The following is a 25,598-nucleotide window of genomic DNA, read 5'->3' as shown; positions in this document are numbered from 1 at the left end:
CTGGCCACTGTACTGGTCGCTGGGAAACTCCAAGCTTAATTTAGATTCCTTATTTAATTATTCATTCTCAATTCTCTTCTCCTATGTATGACTTCCGCCTTCTCATTTTGTTTGCTGGTTAATGCCTTTTGTTTATATCTGCATCTTTGGCCTGGAATGAATAGTCAATGATTTTGGAGGAAAAAAAACCCCTCAAATTCTAAACTGGAATTCCTTTGTGGTTGTGAGGACCTCTCCAAACACATACCTTGAGGAAATAAAACTATTTCAACATGTTCAGAACACAATGATTTCTTGAGCAATCCATCTTGTTTGGTGTCTGAGCACTCACACCTCCCATGGTAATCCTTTCAATTATTTTTCTGTCTTGTTTTCTCATTATCTCATTTTCAAACACCAACATCAACTACAAGGCTAGGTAGGCACATTACCACAATTCATCCTTAGGCTCTCATGTGAGCAGGGGCTACCTTTCCCCATTTCACAGCTGGGAAAATGAGAACCAGAGAGGAAAATTCTATCTGCAGGTGGAAAAACCGAGGCTCAGAGCCCCACAAACCTAGTCAGTTCCTGAGTTGGGATTCTTATGGTGGTTGGTCCTGACTCCAGGGCAGCTGACCATAACTAGGTGGGATGTTTGTAAAGTGCTTACTCAGCAGGAAGGCTCCCTCATTTATTTATTCATTCATCCAACCAATACACAGGGATCCCACAGCCCATGGAATCACACTTTAGTGAGGCCAGAATAAAATCAGGATGAGGGATAGAGAATGGAGAATGAGGTAGCTGGTGGCCTGGGTCAGGAAGGGCTTCTCTGAGGAGTTGCAGTTTGAGCAGAAACTGGAAGATATTGGAGGAAGACTATTCCAGGCAAAGGAACAGCAGAGGCAAGGGCCCTGAGTCAGGAGTGAGCAGTTTGCTGGAACTTTAAGGAACTGACTTGTCTGGAGCATGGAGAGCTGGGGACAGTGGTTGATGCAAATGTAGAGAGATAGCTGGGTTTTGCTCGAAGGGCACTGGGGAGCCTCGACAAAGTTTATAGTAGGGCATGGTAAGCACCAAGGCCTTTGTGCCAAATATCTTGCTCACACGAGAACCGGTGGCCGGAGGGGTTCCCTCGCGCTAACGCCACTACCCACGTGTCTCGCTAAGCCGAGTGTCCCACGTGCTCCCGCGGCCGTTTAAAAACCCCGAGACCACGTGACCCAGACCGTCTCCTCATTGGCCAGGAGGGGCGTGGCGGCTGCGCAGTGACGCGCGCAGGCAGACCCTGCCCCACGGCCGCCGGCGGCGGCGGCGCTGGCGGAAGGGATGACGTCACCGGCCGGAGGCGGGGGTGCGCGCGAGCCGGCGCGAAAGGAGCGCGAGCCGCAGTGAGTGTCCTCGCGCCGCCCGCCCGGCCGGCGCGCGCACGCCGCGAGTCGCTGGCGCTCCGGCTCCGCTAGGATCCCGTGTAACAGTCAGGATGTGAAGCGGAGCAGAGCCGGGGGAGCCCAACCCAGCCAGCCTCCAGGTAAAGGGGGAACAAAATTCCTAATTACTCCAAAACTGCAGGCGCTACAATGGGTGTCTCAGAGGCAGCGGAATGGGCAGCGCGCCGGCTTTGTGCCGGGAAGCCTGCACGGCCATTGTGCTCGGAGGACGCTCCGCTGCAGCCGGCTGCACGCCCAGTCGCTTTGCCCGGTCAGCTGCGTCCGAACAATGCCCCCGAGAGCCGGACCGGGCTGGGGCTACAAGGCGGCTCGGCGGGCGGGGCGGGGGGCTTCGCGCCGCGGCAGGGGAGGGGGCTGGGCTGGATTCGCCCGGAGCGCGGCGTTGGAAGCTGCCCAACGCCGCCGGCTGCACCACCCCGGCCTGCGGGCGGGGCGAAGGCGCGCAGGGGGACGTGTGTGTGTGCGGAGGGGGTGCTGGCCTCGGCGACGCCGGCGAGGGACCCCGGGATGGTCCTGGAGGCAGGGGGCGCTGTGCTGGTGTTGGGGGATTCGCGGGCGTCCGCCAGCGGACACCAGCCCGGGACGTGTGGCTCCAGGTGGGAACGAGGGAGAACCGGCAGGTGCGCCCAGGTTGGCTGCTTTGCCCACCGCCTTCCCTCTCCAGTCCCCATCCCCTGGAGACTCCGGACTCATTCCTGTCTCCCTCGAGCGCCTTCCCAGCCTCGTCTCTCCCTTGAAAGGGGAGCGCCTCTCCATCACCCCGGCCTTGCCCCACCCTTCTGCGGCCCTGGCGTCCCCTTCCCGCCCCCCCAGGCGAGGCGAGGCGAGGCTTAGCTCTCAGCCCCAGAGACTCTGGCGAGCTGACGAGCGCACGCCGGGCACCCGACCTCCCCTGGGCGCTGGGGGTCCCGGGAGAGGGGAAGCCGCCCCTAGATCCGCTAGCCCCGCGGGTGCTGCACGCCCCTGGAGACCCTTGGGGGCTGGGAGGGGAGGATCGGTGACGTCATCTAGGGGCGGAGTCATTGGAAAGAGGTTGAAGGGGGCGTGAGGTGGGTGGACGTTGCCCTAAGGAGAGGTTCCCGGAGTTACAGTGCCCGTGCCCTGGGCTCAAGGGTTTCGGCTAGGCTGCGGCCAAGTTCACTGTTTCTTAGGAAATTTTTCAAATTTAGGGGTCCCCCCCTTAACTACTCTCCTCACAAATACAGGACACTTACCCTCACGAAACCCCCTAAATCGGGGAACTTCCCTTCAGAGGCTTTCTCTCCAAAATTCTCAAATCAGGGAACCCTCCGCAAACTGGAGTTTTTTCAGCGACACACTCCCCCAATCTGGAACCTCCTCCTAAGTGACCCTTTCTAGATTTGAAATCCTCCTCTAGTAGCTCTGTAAATGCACAGATTTTGAGACTCTCCTTCCTCTGCAACCTTTCTTCAAATTTAGCCATCCCCTAGGGACCTCATTCCCCGTATTAACAAACCTTTCCAGCGCCTCCATCCGGGAGCTGCCTCCCCTCCTTCTCGTGGGCTCAGCTGGGATTCCCCTGTTCCCCCATCTCCGACTGGGGGAGTCCCCATTCTGAGCATGGGGCACTTCTGCCGCTGATCAGAACCCTGAAAAACCAGCCTGGGTAACACGGCGGGTGAAGGGGGGGGGGGGTGTCAAGGTGTCCAGTCCTGGGATTAGGACTCTTAAACGGGACAAAGCTGGAGGGTTCTGGAGGGTCCCCAGGATAGGGACCTACCTATTCTGGACCCCTAGTGGCTTCCATCCAGACTTTGGTTGCTGGGGTTCTGGCCTTTTGATGTCCCTCATTGTTGTTGTCTCTGGGGTGCAAGGGACAAGGGCCCTTCTTTGTTTGGGGCGCCCTGCTTCCCCTTTGGAGCTGCCTTGGAAGAGAGGAAGCCAGCCCTCCCCGCTGCTCCTATGATGCCAGCTGCTGCTGCTGAAGCTTTTATTAATGGCTGAGCAACCCAGTTGAGTCTGCCATTTGCATAGTTCCCTTCCCCCTCCCAGGGTCCCTTCCCTTTGTGCCCCCTCCCCCTGCCAATATCGCCTGCCTTCTGTCCTTCAGCTCTTTTTCCTCTGCCAGCTGATACTTTGGCTGAGGAAGGCAGGCAGCTGGGGCTAGGGGCAGCTGCTTCCTGCGCCCCCAAATCCCAGAGCCCACCAGCGTGAGCCTGTGTCTCTGGCTGGACTCCCCTGCCCCACACGATGCCCTTCATTGGGCATCTTTCGCTTCCTGTGCTGCCTGCTGTCCAGGTCTTTATTCCTCCTCTCCAGAAAGCTTTGTTCTGCCCTGTCTCCGGGGCTGAGGTGGGGGGGGGGTGGCACCTTCACCATGACAGTGCACTTCTCTATGGGGCCCAGCACCCGCTCAGCCCCTTGGGGGGCTGCCACCCGACATACTCTGTAACACTGAGAGTTGGTGTAATTGGGCTCAGGCAAACAAAACGTCGCGGGAGACCTAGTCTGCCTGGTGAGCTAATGCGTTTTTCTATTCTTGCCACCTCAGCCGGTGACATCGGCCCCTTAGGGGTGACAGGGTGGGGGCGGGCTGGTGCTATTATGTCAGTGGACTTTGGTAGCCTAGCCCACTCCCTTTGGGAGATGGGGAGTGGATTGTTCTGGTGTGGCTGGGGTGTGGCTTTGGTGGGTGTGGCTGGGGTGGTGGGCTGGGCTCCCCAGGGAACCCTCTTCCCCCAAGGTTCCTTGCAGGCTTCTGAGCAAGACATGTGGTCGGTGCTGAGAGAGGGTCACTGAAAACCAGGTGTCTGCCTGCTGAGCAGAGATCATCATCTGTTGACCATGCTTCTGGTTTTTCCCCTTTAAAGCCTTTTTTCCTTCCCTGCTTCCCAGGGGATTCTAGGCATCTCCACAAGTCTGTGGGCCCTACTTGGAGACATGAGGCATTTTCTCCCAACACTGGGACTGTGGCTCAGGCCCCAGGTGTCAGGAGCAGGTGGAAGGGGAGAAGCTCTCTGGGTGTTAGAGATTAGTGGTGGCATCTGGGTGGATGATTCTGGAGCCATCACTGTCTACCCAGTTTCTTATATATTTGGGTCACACAGAGTGTAGGGCTTTGCCAGGTATTTCCCGGACCTGGGCCTGGTCAAGGAGACAGATCCACGCCTGTTGGGCAAATGGATTTCCAGGGATGACTCAGTTTCCCCTCCTGTCTCCTGGGTCAGCATTGAGCAGGATTTCACAGGTGTTAGAGCACAGCGCACACTTCCAACTGCTGCTTCCAGCATCTGGGCTCCAGAGACCTGTGGCTCTGCTGATTACTCCAGCAGCCGCATGGCTTGAACAATGGTCAGCAAGCGAGATGGCTGGGGAGGTGTGGGCCGGGACTATGTGACTCCTCAGTAAAAGGCATTTCCTTGGGCATTTCCACCTAGGCACCCTCTGCCCTGTGTTCGCCTGCTAACCGTGACTTTAGTACCTACCCTGGCCTTGTGTGGGGGAACATAGGAGGAGCATTGAGAGAGTTTGGGGTGGGGAGGAAAACCCTAAAAATAAAAATGGGTATTTATAAACCCAGCAGGTTTGGGGAATAATTGATGAAGCTTAATGTTTTCAGCTGAGAGCAGACCCCACCCCACCCCCTACACACTGCATTAGGCTCCATTTGTAGAGTCATTCGGAGCCAGCTGAAGGTTCTTGAAGAGTGTGGTGGATTTGGCAGGCACCTTGCAGGCCATGGCTCTTTTTGTGGGGGTCTTGTGCTTCTGCAGGGAGACAGGGGACCTAGGCAGGGGCACTGAGATACAAGAGTCCCAGGCTTCTTTTCATCGAGGGCAACCTCCTGGCACACCCTCCCATGGTGGGCATGCCCTTTTCCAGAATTTACGAGGAGGAGGATGCCTGTCTCCCATGAAGTAGGTGCCAGCTGTCCTTGCTTTGTGCTTCCGTGTAGCAAAAAATGCCCTGGATGGGGTATTTGGAGACACCCCCCCACCCCGATCCCCCAGTCCACGACGCAGGGTGCTCAGCCTCCATTGGAGACTTGAGATAGGAGGGGATGAGATGAAGGCATAACCTATACAGGATCCATGTGCCAAGCCAACAAAAATCCACTGTGGGTGTGTGGATAGTCACATCACTGCGTGTCTTAGGGAGAACAAGGCTTTGAGGGCTTTTCAAGTGGTTTTTAAATTTTGTCTAATCCCACCTTGTCTGAAACCAGAAAGCTGCTGGCTTGCAGGGTGGGAAGATGGGTGCTGGATGAGAGTTGAGGTTCAAGTGCCAGCAACTCTATCATAAGGATGATGGGCAGCCCAGAGACAGGCAGATCTTAGCACTGAGATGCACAGGAAGTAGTGACACCTGGACCTCAGCCCTGTGGTTTAGTTTGTCACCTTCTTTCCTTTTAGAATTTCAAGGGTATTGAATATAATGTGTGGGTTTATTTATTTCCTTTCTGACTTTTTTCTTTAAGGAAATAAAGACTCAAAAGAGAGAGAGAGAGAGAGAGAGAGAGAGAGAGAGAGAGAGAGAGAAGGAAGAAAGAAAGAAAAGAAGGAAAGAAAGAAAGAAAGAAAAAATTCCCGATGTACCATTTCTTGTATTTGGCTGATATTTCTGAAGTGTTGGGGGTGGGAGGGTGCATGGGGAATATGAAAAAATCAGTTGGCTTACACTTCTGCAAAGGCGAAAATTAGCGAGCGCGTGGAAGTGACTCAGGGACAAGGCCTGGACCTTTTTATTGCTTTATTTTTGTCTCTTATCTTTTCTCCTCCTCCTCCGAGCTGCCAGTCTCCCTGCCCCTTCCTGGCTTGGCCAGGCTGGACCTGGGGGAGTTGATGCTGATTGGCCTTGGCCTTGGAATCCCATCTTTTCTTTCCCAGAAGCAAGGCACCCCAGAGTCCTGCTGAGGCCAAAGGGTTCCCAGACCTGAAAATCCTCCCAGGTGTTTGTCCAGCATCCCTGTTGGTTCTCTTCTCGGTCCCATGGATTTCATTCACTCTGGTGGGGGGCTTGGAGCCTGGGTTTCTGGGTTGCAGTGACCCCTCCCCCCAAAATGCCTGAACTGGAGCTGAATCACAAATGTAATTTTTCTTTCAGAGTGCAGATTTTGTCCAGAACTCCCTGGGTGGTCCCTGTGACTTTTGAGTTTTTGTGTGTTTTTTCTTTTTTTTTAATCTTTGTTGTTAGCCCCTTGTAGGAAGGTCAGGGGTCCCCTGTCTTCCTATTGGGGGAACTGAAAATCTCAGTTTTTCTCCTGGTTCTCTCCTTCCTCTCCTCTCTCCCTCTCTGTGGGGCCTCGCCTCTGCTCTGTAACTTCTCTGCGGAAGGCTTTTCACTTGCAAAATTAGATTATGCCCCTGGGTTGGAGGTCAGAGCCCTGACTTCCACCACCTACCCTCCTTGATGTGCATTCTTGGGCTGGTTAGTTGACTTCTGTTTTGCTTCATTTCTAAGCTCAGGGCAATCACAACCTGCTTCTTGGTGTGCTGGGATTGTGAGATGTTGTGTGTCTGACACCCAGTCCGGCAAGTCGTAGTACTACAGCCCCAGAGGCATGAGACCCCCGGATAGAGGCAGGCGCGGGGCAGAGAAGGGCCGGGAAGATGCTGCTGTTGTGTGGGTAATTGAGTGTTGGTGGAAATTTAGGGGTTCTGGGGAAGCAAGGTCGACATGTCTGTGTGTGTATAATTTAATGCCGCTTATAATTAACCCCGTGATCAGTAAATGAAGGGATGTTGGGGGGACAATAATAGCTGCTCAGACTTATTTGGAGTTGGTGCCTTGTGCCAGGGCCTATGCTGAGTAAGCACACAAGGTACATCCTCATGCCTTTAACCTTCATACCCCTTGTGAGCTCAGTTACTGTGCTCAGAGCCGTTTCTCCAAGAGGGAAACTGAGGCACAGAGTTTCACTGGCCTGGGGTTACACAGCTTGTAAGTAACAGTGTAAGGAATCTTACCCAGGACCAACAGATACCAGAACCTGAAGTCATAACTGCTGCAGAGTCTGCGCAGTTGTCAAAGAAGTTGTTTTGTTGATGTTTCACCTGCTGGGGGCACTGGAGAGTTACTGTGGAGGTTCTGGGTCTCCCAGCTGCCTTCCTTAGAGGGTAAGAGAAGAGCATGGATGCTGGTTCTATGCTGTCTGGGTTAAAATCCTGACTTGGCCACCTGCTGGCTGTGTGACATGAGGTGCGTTGCTCAACTTCTCTATGCTTCCATTTTCACATTTGTAGACTGGAGATTAATAGTACCCACCTTGCAGGGTTTTGGGAGGATAAATGAGTTAATGTATAAAGCAGTGCTTTGTTACCTAGTATGACCTGCCTGGTGGGGGCTCTCCAGCAGCCCCTCTGTTCCTCCATGGGCTCCAGCATGGGAGAGATGTCGGGATGACTCAGCCACTGCAAACTGGGGCGTTCCCCATCACTAACTGCTTAATCAAGGCCGCCCCACTTCTGCAGCAGGACTGGGCCAGGTGCCTGGCAAGGTCTGAGCCACTGGAGGCCAGGCGATGCTGGTGGGGAGGGCAGGCCGACTGCTTAGGGAGGGTTCTGGGTGCTCCTGAGACCACAGGCGATAACCTCAGACTGCCAGGATCCATGGGGGCTTTGAGTAAGTGGCTGGGGGAGGTCAGGGATGCTTCACAGCTTTGAGGTCTCAGCTTTGATTGTGGCCCCACTGAGGAGTGCTCAGAAGAGGATCATTTGACAAGCTTGACGTGTGAGCATCCATCCATTCATTTATTCGCCATTTCATTCCTTCAGTTCAATCAGTATTAGTTGAATGTCAGCTGTCAGAGAACTTGGGGGCCAGATTCTGGGTTCAAATTCCAGCTCTGCTGCTTCCTGGAAGTGGGGCTTCAGGTTTTACAGAGCTGTTTGGTGCCTCAGTTTACTCATCTGTGAAATGAGTGTTTTGGCATTGCTTCACTCATGATAGGGGTATTGCAAGGGGGATATGAACTAAGCCTGACAGAAAGAAAATGCTTTGTAAGTACTTGATCTCCCTCCCTCCCTCCCTCCCTCCCTCCCTCCCTCCCTCTTCCTTCCCTTCCTCCTTCCTTCCCCCTCCTTCCTTCCTTTCAAATAGTAGCAAATAAAAATTATGGTAAGTTCTAGGGATACAGCAGTGAACAAGGCAAGCTGTCCCTTGGATCCTGCACTGTGTTAGGGGAGATAGTACATAAATAAGCAAAAAAATACTGACTGCAGTCGGGTTCTGAGATTGAAAATTCGAGGACACCTAGTACATCACCTGGCCACTATTTTGTCTTGGGGGGCAGAGACACGGAGGGTCTTTCTGAGATGACCTTTGAGCTGAGACCTGAAAAGAGACAGATGAACAGGTGTGGGGACAGCAGCTGTGTGGCTGGAAGTGAGAGAAGCAGGAGTGAGAGGTGGAAGGCTCCACTGGGAGGGTGGCTGGGTCCTCTGACACCAGTCTGGAGGGAGAAACTGAGGCAGGAAACCATGGCAGGAGCATCATTATGGAACCCCAGGGCCCAGCAGGTGGGCCACCCCAACCTCCTGAGTGGGCAGTCCCAAATGGCTCCAAATCTAGATTTTACATGAAATTGCCCTGTTTTACATCCTTGGAGCTTTCTTTTTCTTAAAACACTGGTGTGTAGCCTGACCAGGCGGTAGTGCAGTGGATAGAGCGTTGGACTGGGATGCAGAGGACCCAGGTTTGAGACCCCGAGGTCGCCAGCTTGAGCGCGGGTTCATCTGGTTTGAGCAAAAAGCTCACTAGCTTGAACCCAAGGTCGCTGGCTCCAGCAAGGGGTTACTCGGTCTGCTGAAGGTTCGCAGTCAAGACACATATGAGAAAGCAATCAATGAACAACTAAGGTGTTGCAACGCTCAATGAAAAAAACTAATGATTGATGTTTCTCATCTCTCCATTCCTGTCTGTCCCTGTCTATCCCTCTCTCTGACTCACTCTCTGTCTCTGTAAAAAATAAATAAATAAAATTAAAACAAAACACTGGTGTGTTACCTTGAACCACCTTACTTGCCATTGCTGAGCCTCTGTTTCTTGGGCTATAAAATGGATTTAGATTTGAAGTCACCTTGATGGGTTCTTTAGAAGCACTGGCCCAATAACTCATGGAAGTGCTGAGAATGGCCTGGGCTAGTGTCCGCGCTCGATAAATGTTGGCTCTGATTATATTAATATTGGTCATAATGATAAACTTGACTTAAATTAAATGCCGTGCAGAAGGAAGCTGGCTGGTCCCACGGGGAGGGCTGTGAATTATCTTCTGGCTGCAGGATCTGTTCGCGCGTTCTTTTCCAGACCATACCTGTTTGCTTTGGAGGCTGGGGTGTGGGGTCACCAATGTCATTTGTAGAATTTATTGCAGTGGTTTGCAGTCAGGGGTGATTTTGCTCCTAGGGAACGCATGGCAATGTCTGGGAACATCTGGGGTGCTCCTGGCATTGAGAAGGTGGGGGCCAGGGATACTGTTCAATACCCCACAGTGCCTGGGATGGTTTCCTCACAGGAAATGAGCTGGCCCAAATGTCGTCAGTGCTGATGGGGAGACCCCGATTCATGCTCAAGACCCATGGCAGTGTGAGAAATCAGGCTGTTGACTCCTCTGTGGAAGGTCACCTCCCATGCTCTGCAGGGTCCTGTTGGACTTGCACGCTGAGGTTACTGATGGGTTCCCACTGTACACCTGTCCCAGCACCACTGCTAAGTTGATTACCAGAAGCAGGTAATTGCCCCTGACATGGAATCTAGAAATCAGGAACGGCTAGAGTTTCTGGCAGTGGTGCTAGATGTAGACTGTGGAGGGGCTGTCATGTCTGGCTTGTTTTTCCCTGTCATCCCACCTGGTCCTGGGAGCCTGGACTCTGTCCCTACTGGGGAAGGGCTTTTGTGGGCTTCAGCACCCTAATTTCAAATTCTTACACTGATCTTCCCCAGTGTGTAGCAACCCGTTACTTTCTCCTCCCAGTCTTGGTTTTCTCATCTGTGAAATGGGGACAGAGCATGCCTGCTGCATCATTGGGGATTAAATAGTGTCACATTGATACGGTGCCAGGCACCCAGGGTACCCATGTAGGACTGATTGACTTGTGTCCTCCTGCTCTCCCATCTTTATGTACAGCTAGGGGATAAGGATGGAGCCCCAAACATACAATTTCCCAACAACTACAATGGAGGGGAGATCACCTCAGCAGTCACTGAGTCCCCCATGGAGCCCACACTGTGCCTGGTCCTGGGCTGCGGCTTTGTTTGCATTTTCTGTTTTCATCCTTAGATAGGGAAACTGAGGCACATAGTGAGGATGATAAACTAGAATGGCTGGAGCCTTTTGTCAGGGTTGTGCCCCCCGCCCCTGGCCAGACTAAGCCCAGGAGTCACTTCTGCACTTGTGGAGGTTAGAAGGGTCTGTACTTTACTTGGTTTAATGCTCTGCTGTTTTCTTGAAAATCTTATTTTTGGTTGCCCTGCGGTTTCATTTTGCACTGGGCTCTGAAATTATGTAGCAATTATGGAGCCAAAAGGCTGCTTCCCATAGCGGTTGGGAGCAGAGCAGAGGGAGGGACATAGTTGTTGGCCAGGTCTGGATTCCAACTCTTTTTCCTTCTCACAAGCTGTGTGGCTCTAGGGACATAGTTTTGCTTCTCTGGATGGCACTCTCAAACTACCCCCTCCCCTTGGCAGCAAAGTCCCTGCCAGCTTTCGTACCCTCTTTCGTACCCTCTCTCCCACCCTCTCTCCCTGCCTTTTTTGTGACAGAGACAGAGAGAATCAGCAAGAGGAACAGATAGGGACAGACAGACAGGAAGGGAGAGAGATGAGAAGCATCGATTCGTCGTTGTGGCACCTTAGTGGTTCATTGATGACTTTCTCCTATGTGCCTTGACGGGGGGGGGGGGGGGCACAGCAGACTGAGTAACCCCTTGCTCAAACCAGTGACCTTGGGCTCAAGCTGGTGAGCCTTGCTCAAACCAGATGAGCCGATGACCTCGGAGTTTTGAACCTGGGTCCTCCACGTCCCAGTCCGACATTTTATCCACTGTGCTACTGCCTGGTCAGGCCCTCTTCTTCATTCTGCAGCCACTGCCATCCCACACTAATTCTCTCAGTTAGGTCGGTCATAGCTGGTAAAGTCCTGCCTCGGCAGCTCAAACACTCCTGCTCAGCTCACTGCCTTGAGCAGCGAGGCTAGGAGACGGGGTCCTAATTAGAGGTGCTGTATGTGACTTTGGCTACTTACTTACTGTCTCTGAGCCTCTGCAATTCTGAGGTGCCTGGCACAGAAGCAGTGATCCAGTGGCTATTGAGAGCCAAGTGTTTTTTAAGGATGAGAGTTAGGGAACCCTGAAACAGTCTATGACATTTCCTGTCTCCTGGAAGAAGCTTAAAGGAGCTGGGACCCCAAAAAGTACGTAGTAGCCAGGCCAGGTGATTTTAAGACTCATTTACCCCTGATGTTCATTAGATACCCTTTGTGTCTGGCCAGATTGCTGGAGAGAATACCGAGGAGGCCCCCAGGAATGGGCCAGGCTTTCTTTTGGGGATCACATTTGACATTTGAAGAACCCACATTGGAGTCTTGGCTTGGAGTCATGACAGTGTGACCCTGCCTCTAGCAGTGGATCTACCTGCCGGGGTCTGTCTGCTTGTCTGTAATAAAGTGGGTGTGAGACTGTCTCTTAGGTGGTTAGAAGGATTCAGACCGAGGAAAACTAGAAAGTGCTGACAAAGTACAGTGTGATGGTTATTGCCCTCTGGGAGAAAATTGGAGGACCCATGTATTGGGTTTTGGGAAGTATGGTTTGGGGGTGCCAGGAAATGGTTGGGCCAAGTCTGGCTTCTCTCGGTGTGGAGTCACATGCCTGCTGCAGTGCCAAGGGCGGGCTGGCAGGAGCCAATGGCAAGCCCTGGGCAGGTGAAACCACAGGTCAGGTTGAAGCTGTGATTGAGGCTGGCAGGAGGCCTGCCCCGGACCACCTGATCCATGGTGGGGAAACCAAGTCACACTGGTGTGGCCAGAGTCCTTGACGGGTATGGGTGGTCAGTTCTGACCTTCTAGGTCTGTGCTTAGGTCACCCTGCAGGCTGCATTGAGGCCTCCAGACTCCCTGTCCAGTGCTCTGCTGGATACCACCCAAATTTCAGTTACTCACTGTGATATATGCCTTTTGCCCTGGCTGCCTGGTCCTCCTAATGACTGAATAGTTTTCTTTAAACCCATCCTTTTTTAAAACTTAAGAGAAAACTGTCTCACTCTCGTGAATGGGAACCCGGTATGTCCTTGGCATAAGTAGGCAAGACCTTACAAAAAATGTGATGGCCTGACCAGGAGGCGGCGCAGTGGATAAGCGTCGGCCTGGGATGCGGAGGACCCAGGTTCGAGACCCAAGGTCGCCAGCTTGAGTGCGGGCTCATCTGGTTTGAGCAAAGCTCACCAGCTTGGACCCAAGGTCACTGGCTCGAGCAAGGGGTTACTCGGTCTGCTGAAGGCCCGCGGTCAAGGCACATATGAGAAGCAATCAATGAACAACTAAGATGTCACAATGAAAAACTAATGATTGATGCTTCTCATCCCTCTCCATTCCTGTCTGTCTGTTCCTATCTATCCCTCTCTCTGACTCTCTCTGTCTCTGTATAAAAAATAAAAAAAATAAAAAAATAAATAAAAACAAAAAATGTGATGGTAGGCCCTGGCCAGGGAGCTCAGTGGATAACGTGTCGTCCTTGCGCACCAGGTTACAGGTTAGATCCCTGGTCAGGGCATGGACGAGGAGCAGTCAGTGAGTGTACAACTAAGTGGAATAATGAGTTTATATTTCTTGCTCCCTCCGTCTTCCCCTCTCCCCTCCCCCTCCCTTTCTTCTGCCTTTATCTCCCCCACCCCCTTTAATCAATGGAAAAAAATTTTTTAAATGTGATGGGAGGAAAAAAAAGACATTAAATCATTTTGTTGCTGCCACAGGCTTAGAGCAGAGGCCAAGGGCTACTGAGACATTAAAGCCACGTTAGACCCACCAGACTTCCAACCCTCAGAGGATGGAAGATACTCGGGACAGGACTGCCCCCTTGCTGGTTGAGTCATTGTTACTGAATGTGGCTAGCACTATTGGGGGGTCTCCCAGCCTTGTTGGGAGGGCAGGTCCCCCTCTTGCCTCCTGACTGAGTTGCTTAGACTTTTTTGTTTGCATCTGAGTATTCCTTCTCAGTGGCCTGGGGAGAAGGTTATTTTCCCTGAATTCAATTAATGAGCCTATTAAAATCTATTTATTTTTCCTGACAGTTGTTTACCAAGGAGAAGGAGATGAATTGGTCAGGCGTCCTCCACGCAGGCAGGAGGGAGGGTGGGGGAGGATGGGGGAGGCCTGGTGCCTTGGGCTCTGGTGCTTGGGGACTGTGGGCTATGGGTGGGCTTCTGCCTTCGAGGGGTTGCCAAAACACAGACCCTGAACTCTGACCTTGGAGTTTTCGGGGAGGGATGTGTGAACACCATCCTGGCATGGAGGCAGGAGGATGGCCCCAGTGACTTCCATCTCTACTTTCCAGGCCAAAGTGTCCCAGGTGCATTGGTTTGGAGCCTAAGACCTGACCCCATTGGGCCATATATTTGTGATAGGGTGCCCTAGTATCCCTTCTCTTCTCCACAGCAGTTAAATCCTATGACTTATCTGGGCACATGGCCACCTAGTTAAAAAAAATTTTTTTCCAGTGTACTTTGCAAGTTGTCTGTACTCTATAATTCAGTTCTGACCAGTGGGATAGATAAGTAGGATTGCCTAGAAATGCCTTCAAAGAGAGGTGGTGCATGCTTTCTCTACCCTTCAGCTGGAATATGGAGAGGAGAGTAGGCACTTAGGCAACCATTTTGGACCATGAGGTAGGTATCATGGATGAGAATAGGAGAATCGAGATGGAAGGAGCCTGAACTGTGATGATTGTGGGGTGGGCACAATGGCCCTGAAAGGCCAACCTACCTAGGAGGTTACTTGATGTGAAGAGAAAATTAGCACTTGCAGCCCAACTTGACCCTAACAGCAGCAATACGTGAGCCTCTGGAAACTGCTTTTCTGGTCTTCTTCAGGTCTCTGAACATTTTTAAGTGTGGCTCCCTTGACCTCCCTATGAAGATTTGCAAAGTTTGCCGCTCTACCCGGCTCACTGTCTTCCCCTTTTCCTGCTCTGCTTTTACTAGAAGCACTTGTCACCTTGTCCATGTTGTATACATCTTGTCATCTGCCTCATGCTCTGGCTGGGACTCTGGGGGAGGCGTTACTGCCTGTCTTCTTTGCTATGTCCACAGCAGCTTCTGTACACAGTGGGGCTCAGTGCATATATTTGTACAGACAGAGCTCGGCTCGCAGGGGAAGAAATGAGGCCTGAGGTCTTCTACCTGGCTGGTGGCAGTGCCCACACTTGCACCAAACAGGTGGTTGGCTCCCAAGTTCTCCCTTTTCACCCTGCCCCCTAACCAGTTGGCCAGCCCAGGCGGGCAGAGTCAGTCCCAGCGGCTGCTCCTGATCCTTTCTCTCGCCCCCATGTTCTCACCTCGGCCTCCAGAAATAGCCCCTTTAAAATAGCTGTGTCCCTGTGAGCCTTCCGGGGCCTCTGCCTGCCCACGGATGTGATGCCTTGCTCATGGGCCAGTCTCCTTACTGCTGTGGGATTTTAAAAATATAGTTGGTGTTAGGTCGTTTTTTTGCCCCTCTTTTATTCTGAAGAAGCCCAGTCTCCCACAGGGCCGCTTTCCCATCCTTGACACTTGTCATTTAGATTTCGCTCTGTGTATCCCTGTGGACACTCTATCTAGGCTCGGCTGCCAAGCTGTGTCTGGTTTGCAGAGCCGAGAGCTCCTGCCATAGGCTCATGTCGGCTCTGGTTGGGACCATGTGGCCCACAGTCCCAAGACTGGTTGGGAAGCCCTGAGTTTGAATTCCCAGCACTTGAGCTTGCTGGCTCTTTGACTTTGGGCTCAGAACTTCTCTGAGCTTCAGTTTACCTGTCTGTGAAATGGGGACATCTCAGCACTTAAGCAAATGGCTGAAGTTCTCTGAGCTTCAGTACACAGCTAATACTTTATAGAAGTTATAAGCGTTTATTTATGTTTTAGTCCTGTTGTTTATTGAGACTGTGAATTAATTGTTAATAAACTGAACTCTAGGGCCAGGTGGCCTGGGTTTGAGTCCCAGCTCTGTTTCTTGTTTGCTGTGATTTCCCCCTCTCCTGGTGTCAGTGTCCCCATGACCACCACCTTCCAGGATCCTTGGGAGGATCTGGTGAGTTACTGAGGGTGAACCCCTTAAAGCAGCCCTGGCTTAGACTGAAGGTGAGATGGTGCTTGTAAATAACATGTTTATTTGCTAAATATTGATAAGGCATCTTCTGTGGGCTGGTTCCTCCTGGGAACAGGATCAGCGAGGTGGCTGCTTTTCCAGTCTATCTGTTTGACTTTGAGGTCCTGGCTCAACCTCACAATCGCTCTCTCCCACCAGGGCAGGCATATCACTGGCGGAAGGGACATGCCCAGCCCAGGCCACAGGCACCATGCAGGGGCCTCTGCTTCCTGTGTTTGCTCAGCAGGTGTTGGACCACCGGATGGCTCATAACTGGGGCTGGAGGCTCAGGAAAGGGGGCAGAGTCCAGGGATGGCTCAGAAATAGGACAGGAAGGGCCACTGGAGGAGGCGTGGACACTTCCCATGCTAGCCCTGCAGGCCGAGAGGCTGGTTCAGTTGCAGCCACTGCCTCCCCCACATGTCTGCCTTCAGTCATCCAGGGAGTTTTTTGGACACCTACTGTGTACTGGGCCCTCTGCTGGGACCGGCTGGGGCGGAAGCGCTTGCCTTTGTGGGGCTCTTGTTCAGATCATAGAGACAGTAAGCAAAATAAAATCTGCTGTGTTAGATGGTGATGAGAGAAAGCAAGAAAGAAAAAACAGGGATTTAGTAGAGGGATAAGGGTTGTCATTTTAAATGGGATGGTAAGGACACCTTCATTGAGGAGGTGACAGTCTGAGTAAAGACCAGATGGAGGTGAGGGAGGGAACTAAGTGAATATGTAGGAGAAGAAAGTTCTGGGTAGAGAGTATAGCCCATGAAAAAGTCCTGGGGCAGGCCTAACCTGTGGTGGTGCAGTGGATAAAGCCTCGACCTAGAACACTGAGGTCCCCGGTTTGAAACCCTGGGCTTGTCTGGTCAAGGACATATGGGAGTTGATGCTTCCTGCCCCCCACCTTCTCTCTCTCTCTCCTCTCTGAATGAATAAATAATAAAAAATAAAAATAAAAATAATTTAAAAAGAAAGTCCTGGGGCAGGATCATGCCTGACTTCTTGGAGGAGTAGTTAGGAAGTCCCTGTGGGTGGAACAGAGTGAGTGAGGTCGGGGTGCAGGTTGTGCAGGGCCTTGTGGGCTCTGGGGAGAAGCTGGGCTTTTAATAACCCTTGGGAAGTGTCAGCTCTAGAGGTCCATTCAGAGGAGGAATGGGACCTGACTCAGATGCTCACTGGCGCCCTCTGGTGAGTGTCTCGGGGAGGACAGCCTGTGTGGGGGGTAAGGACAAGGGCAGAAGAAGGGACTGGACCAGAGGGGAAGAAGTGGTCAGATTTGGGATAGAATCTGAAGGTGACATTTTGTGTACTTTTAATGGATTTATTCTTCACAATAGGTGTGAGGGGGAGAGAAAATTATACCCATTTGACAGATGAGAACACAGAAGCCCAGAAAGGTCAAGTCATCTGACACTTGTCACGCAGCTAGATGTTGCATAGTGGTAGGGTAGCCAGCCAGGCTGACCTGCTGATGGGTCTGGCTGGGGTACAGCTTGCTCCCCAAGTACTTAACAGCCATCATTTCTTCCTAATTTATAGATTAACCACAAGCCTTTAAAGGCTGTGTGAGTAAGTTTTTTAGTTGAAAGGTTGTTGGGGTCATACTCTGTCTTGTTTTAGGAAAGTACACTGTAAGTGCTATCAGACATGTGTACCAGTGCAAAGCTGGCATTTGTGTTAGAATTCAATTCAAAGTCTGCCCTCACCTTTTGCTAGGCTGTGTGACTTGTGACCAGTGCCTGAACTCATGTTTTCTGTAATGTTTGTGCATCCATTAATATTTTTTGAGCACCTGCTATGCGCCAGGCAGTTTTAATCAGAGTGGTTATTCCTTTCTTGATCACTGCAGACTCCACAAAGTTTCAGTTGACAAACCACAGTGCTCAGGCTACGTGAGGGTGGGCAGGAGCCCCAGTCATCGTTAGTACTTTCTGTGGATCCCTTCACGGTGTTGTTGGCAGCTTGGAGGGAAATCCTGGAGCAGCCACCCATGGGTGGTGCTGGGTTTCTGGGGCCTGGCTGCACAGGGATCAGTGCCGTTTGCAAAACCCCAAATTGGCAAGTCTGAGTTGAAAAAGCAGTTCAGAAGAGTTGAGCTCGGGACACAGAGGAGTTTTAGGAGAACTTGAACCTTACGTTTTATTTACACTTTCCATTTTGTACCTAGTTCAGTAGAAAAAAAGTGACCAAAATCTCTGTTCAAAGAAATTTAAAAAGCTCTTTCAGTAGCTATTAAATGATAATTCTCTGTGATAAAAAAGCCATGTCCAGTTTAATTGGCAGCACCCCCCCCCCCTTATTGGTACATAAAATAATGATGCATCTTAAACTCAGTGAGCATGGAAATTGCCAGACCTGGAACTGAGACAAAGGAGGGGAAGAAAGGATGGGAGGGGGAGGTCAGGGAAAGCTCCCCAGGGGAGTTTGAGCTGGCGGTAACTGGGTAGTGGGGAGGGAAGCGTGCTCCAGGCGGAGGAAACAGTGTTGGTAGACTTCCTTTTCTGCACAAAGTCACGGTGAGCTTTCAGGGTGAAGTAGTTCATTTAAACTTGTGTCTTTACTGGGCCCAGCACAAAGTAGATGTAAATGGTTCCTGTTCTTGGTCCCATATCTGGATGATGCCACCCACATGGATGTTGCTTTCGGTGACTGTTCTGAAAGACCTGAGACCCAGAGGTTTGGGTCTGTCTGAAGTCATTCAACAAGTTGACTGTTGAGCTAACTAACCTTCAAGGGTTCACACCCTCAGCTCCCTGCCCTGCTACAAGTGAGGCTTCAGCCTGAGACACACAGTGGGCCTGCAGCCTGAAAGGAGAATAAGGCCAAATCAAACGGACTTGAGTACAAAATCCGATGAATTGATTAGCATACCAGCTTCAGGCGTGGCTTAGTCCAGGGGTGCAAACAAGGAGCCTTTAACAGATGAAGAAAAGCAGGCCTAGATTGCAGCTTTAAACTACTTGCCTGAGGACATAGAGCTAGAAAGAGTTAAGCCAAAAATTTAGACTCAGGGTTGCTGTGAATGTAAACTTTGTGGCTTGGGAAAGTTGTCCCAGGCCAGGGCTGAGAGCCTATTTTACAGATGGGAAAACTGAGGTTCATAGATGGGAGGTGATTTGCTAACTAACAGTCACCCAGCAAGTAAGCCAGGAGCAGAGCCTGGAACTAAATTCATACTGATAGATACGTGAATTCCAAACTGCCCTCTTGATGTTCCGCTTATGTCATACCTCACCCTTACTGGACTATTGACCCTGAGACAGAGGAATTCCAAAAAGCTGAGAAGCTTCCCCAAGGAGGGGCTCCGGACACACCAGGACTTTTGATTCAACACCCACATGCTCGAAGCCCCCCAAGGAGGAGCATTCCGGACATACCAGGACTTTTGCCTCAGTATCCCCTCAGGCTCTCTCAAACACTACATAACTCGCCCCTAGTCTGTAACCGGTGCTCTTCTCCCCCAGGAGGAGTGCCCAGCAGGGTTCCTTTCTTCCTTTCAATAAAGCCTGTTACTCTGGTCTTTCGGACTCCCATGGATTCTAACACATATCAAACCTGTGATCTTGGATCTCTCATCATATGGTTCTATGTAAACACGTTAAATGGTCCAGCTGAGGCAGAGAAGGAAAACAGGTTTGCTAGGGGCCACATTGACCTTGGGCCAGGCTCTCCCCTTTCCACCCAAGAAGTACCCCCTGATGCCCCCTCTGCCACCCACCCTGCATGGCTATGACATTCCCCTTGCTCTTGATGAACACATCATGGGTGACAGGTGGGGAGGTCCCCACTGACCCTGGCCCCATGCCAGCCATGGGCCCTGGCCAGGCCTGCCCATCTTTGTGACAGGAGGAAATGAGCCTGGCAGCCAAGTGTTATCCTCTGAGCCAGCCGCCTTGCCTGAGGCCCAGTTCCCTCTGTGTTTGTATTGCTTGCCTGAGCCCTCATCCTCTTCCCTCTCCCTCCTCTTCCTTCTTCCTCTTCCTTCTTCCTCTTCCTCCCTCCTCTTCCTCCCCCCTCCTTTCTCTCCCTCCTCCCTCTCCTTTCTCCCACTCCCTTCTCCCTCTCCCTTTACCCCCTTCCTTCTCCCTCTCCTCCCTCTCCTTCCTCCCTTTCCTTCCTCTCCTTCCTCCCTCTCCTTCCTCCCTCTCCCTTCTCCTCATTTCTCCCTTCTCCTTTCTCCCTTCTCCCTTCTCCCTCCTCCCTCCTCCCTTCTCCTCCCCCTCCTCCCCACTGACTGCTCAGCAACTCCAGCCATCTCCACTTGGAGCCATGAGCCCTGCCTCAGTTCACTTCGCCCTTGGGTATTTCCGTGGCATTTATTTGGCACCTACTGTGTACCAGGCTTGGAGCTTGGCTGCTGGCAGGCTTTGCCACCGCATACCCCATTCTGCCACATCTGAGCTGTGGTCTTTAGCTAGTGTCCTGACCTCTCTGAGACTCCGTTTCCTCATCTGTAAAATGCAGAGAATTAGGTAAGGATATTATGTGTAAAGCAGTTTGAACAGTGCCTAGCACATAATACATGGTCTTAAAATATTAGCAATTGTTGTTATTGCTGCTATTAGCATTAGCAAATACAGCTCTGTTGTTCCCCTCTTCCCATTTCCACGAGTCCTGTGCCCACATTAGCATTCTCTAGACCTTGCCTGGTCACCTACAAAGAGTGTTTCTAATCTGCACGCCAGCCACCAGTGAGCCAGTGCAGGCCTCCTGGTGGCAGCTTTATGGCACAGGCATGTTTTTCTTCTTTCTTTGGCTGCTCTTGGCTGCTACCACTGAGTCAGTTGCAGGAGCCAGCACTGCTGCCCCCCATTTTCCCAGGGGATGGTTTAGCTCTAAAATTTTATTTCGGACCCTGACGAAAGCTTCTGAGTATTGAGAAAACAGTCATTCTGCCTTTTCTGGGCCCAGAACCCTGCTGGGGGGTCTAGAGTCACCAGTGCGTATTTACTGAGCACCTGCTGTGTGCTTGGCCCTGATCCAGGTGCTGGTAGCAGAGTGGTGCAGGAGCCAGAGGAAAAAACCCTGTGCTCATGGAGTGTAGCGGGGAGAAGGACCGTACACAAACTAGTAGCCTAAGTAATTATTAAGGGCCTACTGGATGCCATGCCTTTAAGAAAAATGAAGCCCGGGAAAGGGTTAGGTGATAAGGAGAGCTATTTTAGATAGTGAATCAAGGCAGGCCTCTCTGAGGAGGTGACATTTTAGTCAAGACTAGCAAGAGGTGAGGAAGTGAGCTATGTGGAGTTTTGGAGGAAGGGTGTTCCTGGCAGGGGAAACAACCCATGCAAGGGGTCTGTGCTGGACTATGCTTGGATCATTGGAAAAACAGCAAGGAAGCCCGTGTGCCTGTAGCAGAGTGAGTGAGGGGGAGAGGAAGAGAGGGTAGGGACAGGTCAGGCAGGGCCCTGTGGGCTGCAAGGAGGACTTGGGCTTTTAGCTTGAGGGAGGTGGGTGTCCTGGATGGCTATAGGCAGAGGAGGGAGTGGTACTTAGCTCAGATGCTTGCAGGAGTATTTTTGCTACTGCAGGGAGGACAGACAGTGGGGGCAAAGGCAGGAGCCAGGGAACCTGGGTGGGGGGGGTGACTACACTAGTCCAAGCGGGAGATGATGGAGGCTAGAGGTGATCAGGTGGAGGCAGAGGGGAAATAAGTGATTGGATTCTGGAAGGGTATTTCACAGAAACCAGTGGGATTGGTCCGGTGGTTGAGTGAGGGTGGGATTGAAGGGAACCAAGGATGACCCCTAGATTTTTGACCTGAGCATCTGCAAGGACAGGAGGGGCAGGCATGGGGACCCCCCATTACAGGACAGTCATCAAGGTGCCCAGAAGGTAAAGGGGCTGGTTTTCCCTGGAGGCTTGGTGTGGGCCTCCTAGAGGTGGTAGATGTGATCTGGGGTTTGTGTCTTTTTGCTGCAAACAAGCCAGTGCCCTCAGTGCAAGGCACATTCTTTTCTTAGCTTTATGTACAAAGCACTAGAATAGTGCCCAGCTATACCTTTGGGGGCTGCATGGGGCTTGGGTTGGGGCTCTACCAGCTCCAACTCTTCTGGGGCTCTTGGGGCAGAAATTCAGAGATTCGCGGAGGCCTCTAGTTTGGGATGTGGAAGAGAGAGATTGAGACACTTGCCTGAGGCCAACACAGTATGTGGTAGGGGTTTGACCCCACTATAGGCCCGCACGCCTCTCCCTCCCGTCCTGGCTCTTCTTTCTTCTTTTCTGTGTGTCTTCCACCCTTAGAGTTCCAGCTTTAGTCCTTGGTGGTTTCCAGGCTCCCCTTGGCTTCAGCTTGGCACTTACCTTCTGCCCCCACTGTGCTCTGCGCCCTGGGGCTGGTGCCAGGTGGGCTCCAGGGACTTGACGAGCACCTTCTGCCTTACACCCAGGGTTCCTTCTGTCCCGCTCTCCGCCCAGTCCCACTAATGATGGAAGAGGAATGGGAGGGAGGGAGTGAAATTATATACACACGAATATATAAAAATTAGTTTAGGATCTGGGCCAAGAACCACTTGCGCTTGGCCAGGCATTGTGGGTAATTCATCGCCGATTACCATGAAAACCAGAGCCTGGCTGACAGGAGACTTGTGGGACTTTTGTTTAAGATTCTGATGAATATATAATTTCGCTCCAGGTCTGGAGCCTGATGTTCCTTTCACCCCCATGGCTGCAGGACCCCCACCCACCCTGCCCATTGCTCCCACTGCCGAGCACTGCCCCAGGAAGGATGCACACAGGCTCCTGCCCAAGGGACCAGTAGTAGTAGTACTGGCCTGCCCAGGAGCCAGGCTGGCCCCATGTTCATTGGTGACACAGCCTTGGGAAAGCTTGGCTTGGTATTCCATGCCCATTGCCAGCCCCAGCAATCGCGGCCCTTGCAGTGCAGCCCCGGCCCTGCACCCAGTTCCCTCAGCCCTCCATGCTCGTTTATTGGGCTTCAGCTGTTTGCTTGACCCAACACAGATGCTGGGGATGCTGCAGCGACTGAGATGCACTGGGACCCTCCCCTCTGTTCTTTAAGAGTCTGGGGTTGATGGATGAGTTGATGGACCTTTATTTATATGTATGTATATATGTATGTATTTATTTACTTTTTAAGATTTTATTTATTTGAGAGAGAGAAAGAGAGGAGAGAGAGAGAAAGGAGGGGAGCAGGACACATCAATTCCCATATGTATCTTGACCAGGCAAGCCCAGGGTTTCAAACCCATGGCCTTAGCATTCCATGTTGACGCTTTATCCACTGTGCCACCACAGGCCAGGCATGATATCTTTTATTTTTAATTTATGTTTCTGGCCAGATAATGCATACACATGGGGCACAGTTGAGAGTGTGCAGAAGAATGCACAGTGGACAGTCTCTGCTGCCTCCCAGATCCTCAGTTCTCTTCCCCCTCCTTACCCAGAAACAGAGGTCAGTAGAATTTTTTCTGCAAAGGGCCAGATAGTAAATCTTTTCAGGCTTGCTAACTGGAGGGTCCTGTCCCTACTATTCAACTCTACCATTGTAGGAAGAAGGCAGCCAGAGACAGTAGAGCATGAGTGAGCGTAGCCATGTACAAGTAAAGCTTCATTCACACAAATAGTCAGTGGGTGGGATTATGCCTGTGGGTTCTGGCTTGCTACCCTGGTTCTGCACCAATCAGTAGAACTTTTGTGTGGTGATAGAAATATTCTCCACCTGAACTTTCTAATAAATTAGCCACTAGCCAGATGTCCTCTTACGTATTTGAAATATGGCTAGTGTAACTGAGGACTTGAATTTTAAATTATATTCCATTTTATTCCATTTAAATGTAAGCAGCCATGTGCAGCTTATGGCCGCCATTTTGGACAGTCGATTTGTGTAGAATTCTTCTGTAAGCATTCAGTAGGTGGATAGATTTATACTCCTTTGTTTAAGCAAATGATAGTATCCTTTACATGCTTTTCTACACCTTGGTGTGTGTATGTTTAAAAATCCATCTTGCGGCCCTGGCCGGTTGGCTCAGCGGTAGAGCATCAGCCTGGCGTGCGGGGGACCCGGGTTCGATTCCCGGCCAGGGCACATAGGAGAAGCGCCCATTTGCTTCTCCACCCCCCCCTCCTTCCTCTCTGTCTCTCTCTTCCCCTCCCGCAGCCAAGGCTCCATTGGAGCAAAGATGGCCCGGGCGCTGGGGATGGCTCCTTGGCCTCTGCCCCAGGCGCTAGAGTGGCTCTGGTCGCGGCAGAGCGAGGCCCCGGAGGGGCAGAGCATCGCCCCCTGGTGGGCAGAGCGCGGCCCCTGGTGGGCGTGCCGGGTGGATCCCGGTCGGGCGCATGCGGGAGTCTGTCTGACTGTCTCTCCCCGTTTCCAGCTTCAGAAAAATACAAAAAAAAAAATACATCTTGCCTGACCAGGCGGTGGCGCAGTGGATAGAGCATCGGACTGGGATGCGGAAGGACCCAGGTTCGAGACCCCTGAGCTCGCCATCTTGAGCGTGGGCTCATCTAGTTTGAGCAAAGCTCACCAGCTTGGACCCAAGGTCACTGGCTTGAGCAAGGGGTTACTCGGTTTGCTGAAGGCCCATGTTCAAGGGACATATGAGAAAGCAATCAATGAACAACTAAGGTGTCGCAACGAAAAACTGATGATTGATGCTTCTCATCTCTCTCCGTTCCTGTCTGTCTGTCCCTATCTACCCCTCTCTGACTCTCTGACTCTGTAAAAAAAACAAAAACAAAAAAACCCCCAAAATAAATAAAAATACAACATCTTGAAAATAATTTCATAACTGTACATCTCTAGTTTTCCCATTCCTTTTCACAGCTTTGATACTAATCTCATAAGTAAGAGATACTAATTTTTTTGTGGCATTATTTGATCCCTTGTACTCTTGTATAGTTAACTGATCCATTATTGATGGTACTTATTTCAAGTCTGGTTGTGAGGATTTTTATACATGTCACTTCAGGGGAATGTGTCTATCAGATAAATTTCTAGAGGTGTCGTTGGCGGGCTCAAAGGGAATGTGAAAACATCCCTCTACTTCTCAGCATTGAGAGAGGGACAAATGCTTCCCTGAGGGCCTGGGAGGCATGGATGCAGAGATTTACCATGGCCTTGGGTGGGCAACAGATAGTAATAAATGGGTCCAGTCTTGTAATGGGCGATTGTAAGGCAGGTGCAAAGAGGCCAGGGATGCGTGTATACTGTCATGTGGGAAAAAATGCAAGTTGGGAAATGACACAAACAGGATGATACAGTTTCCGCTTAAAAACCCCACTCTCCATCGCCCTGGTGGGCATGCCGGGTGGATCCCGGTCAGGTGTATGTGGGAGTTTGTCTCTGCCTCCCCGCTTCTCACTTCAAAAAAATACAAATAATAATAATAATAATAATAATAAATAACCCCACTCTGTCTGTGTTATGGCATTACTTTTGGTCTGTAACTGCAGGGGAAAGGTCTGCATAGATTGATACAAAGCAACAACAGAGGTTGTTTCTGGGGCAAAGAGGGACTTTCCCTTCAGCACTGCTCAATGTGTCCTGTGTGCCTGCTACTCACTGTTCCGGGCACGGGTCACTTAAAGGAACAGACTCCCTGTCCTGTTGCAGCTCACAGTTTAGTTGGGGAAAGCAAACAAAGCCCAGAAGAAAATCCACATCCAGTGTGAGGGTGGTACATTGCCCTAAGGAAAAAAATTGGAGAAGGGGAGGGGCGAGTGCCAGAGTGGAAGGCAGAATTTTAAGTAGGAGGTCCTGGAAGCCTTCATTGAAAAGATAACATTCAAGCAGAGACAGTGAGGGAGGGTTTCTGTGGCGAAAGTTCTGGCAGAGGGGCAGAGAGTACAAAGGCCTGGTGCTGTGTCTTCCTGGGACAGTTGCTGAGCCCAAACCACTGTCCTCACCCCAGACACTGTCT

At 51.5% G+C, this 25,598-nt stretch overlaps 1 protein-coding gene across 1 annotated transcript in view; it reads left to right on the top strand.

Moving 5' to 3' along the window:
* Positions 1 to 1,353: 1,353 nt before the first annotated feature.
* PTPRS (protein tyrosine phosphatase receptor type S) overlaps positions 1,354 to 25,598 on the top strand; it is a 103,764-nt gene continuing 79,519 nt past the window's right edge. Inside the window, exon 1 of the mRNA XM_066344799.1 lies at positions 1,354 to 1,513. The gene's annotated coding sequence lies outside the window, so the exon portion shown is untranslated. The remainder of the gene's footprint in view (positions 1,514 to 25,598) is intronic.

Source organism: Saccopteryx leptura, chromosome 1 (assembly GCF_036850995.1).
Source record: "Saccopteryx leptura isolate mSacLep1 chromosome 1, mSacLep1_pri_phased_curated, whole genome shotgun sequence".
NCBI lineage: Eukaryota > Metazoa > Chordata > Mammalia > Chiroptera > Emballonuridae > Saccopteryx > Saccopteryx leptura.
This window is presented reverse-complemented; position numbering and strand designations above follow the sequence as displayed.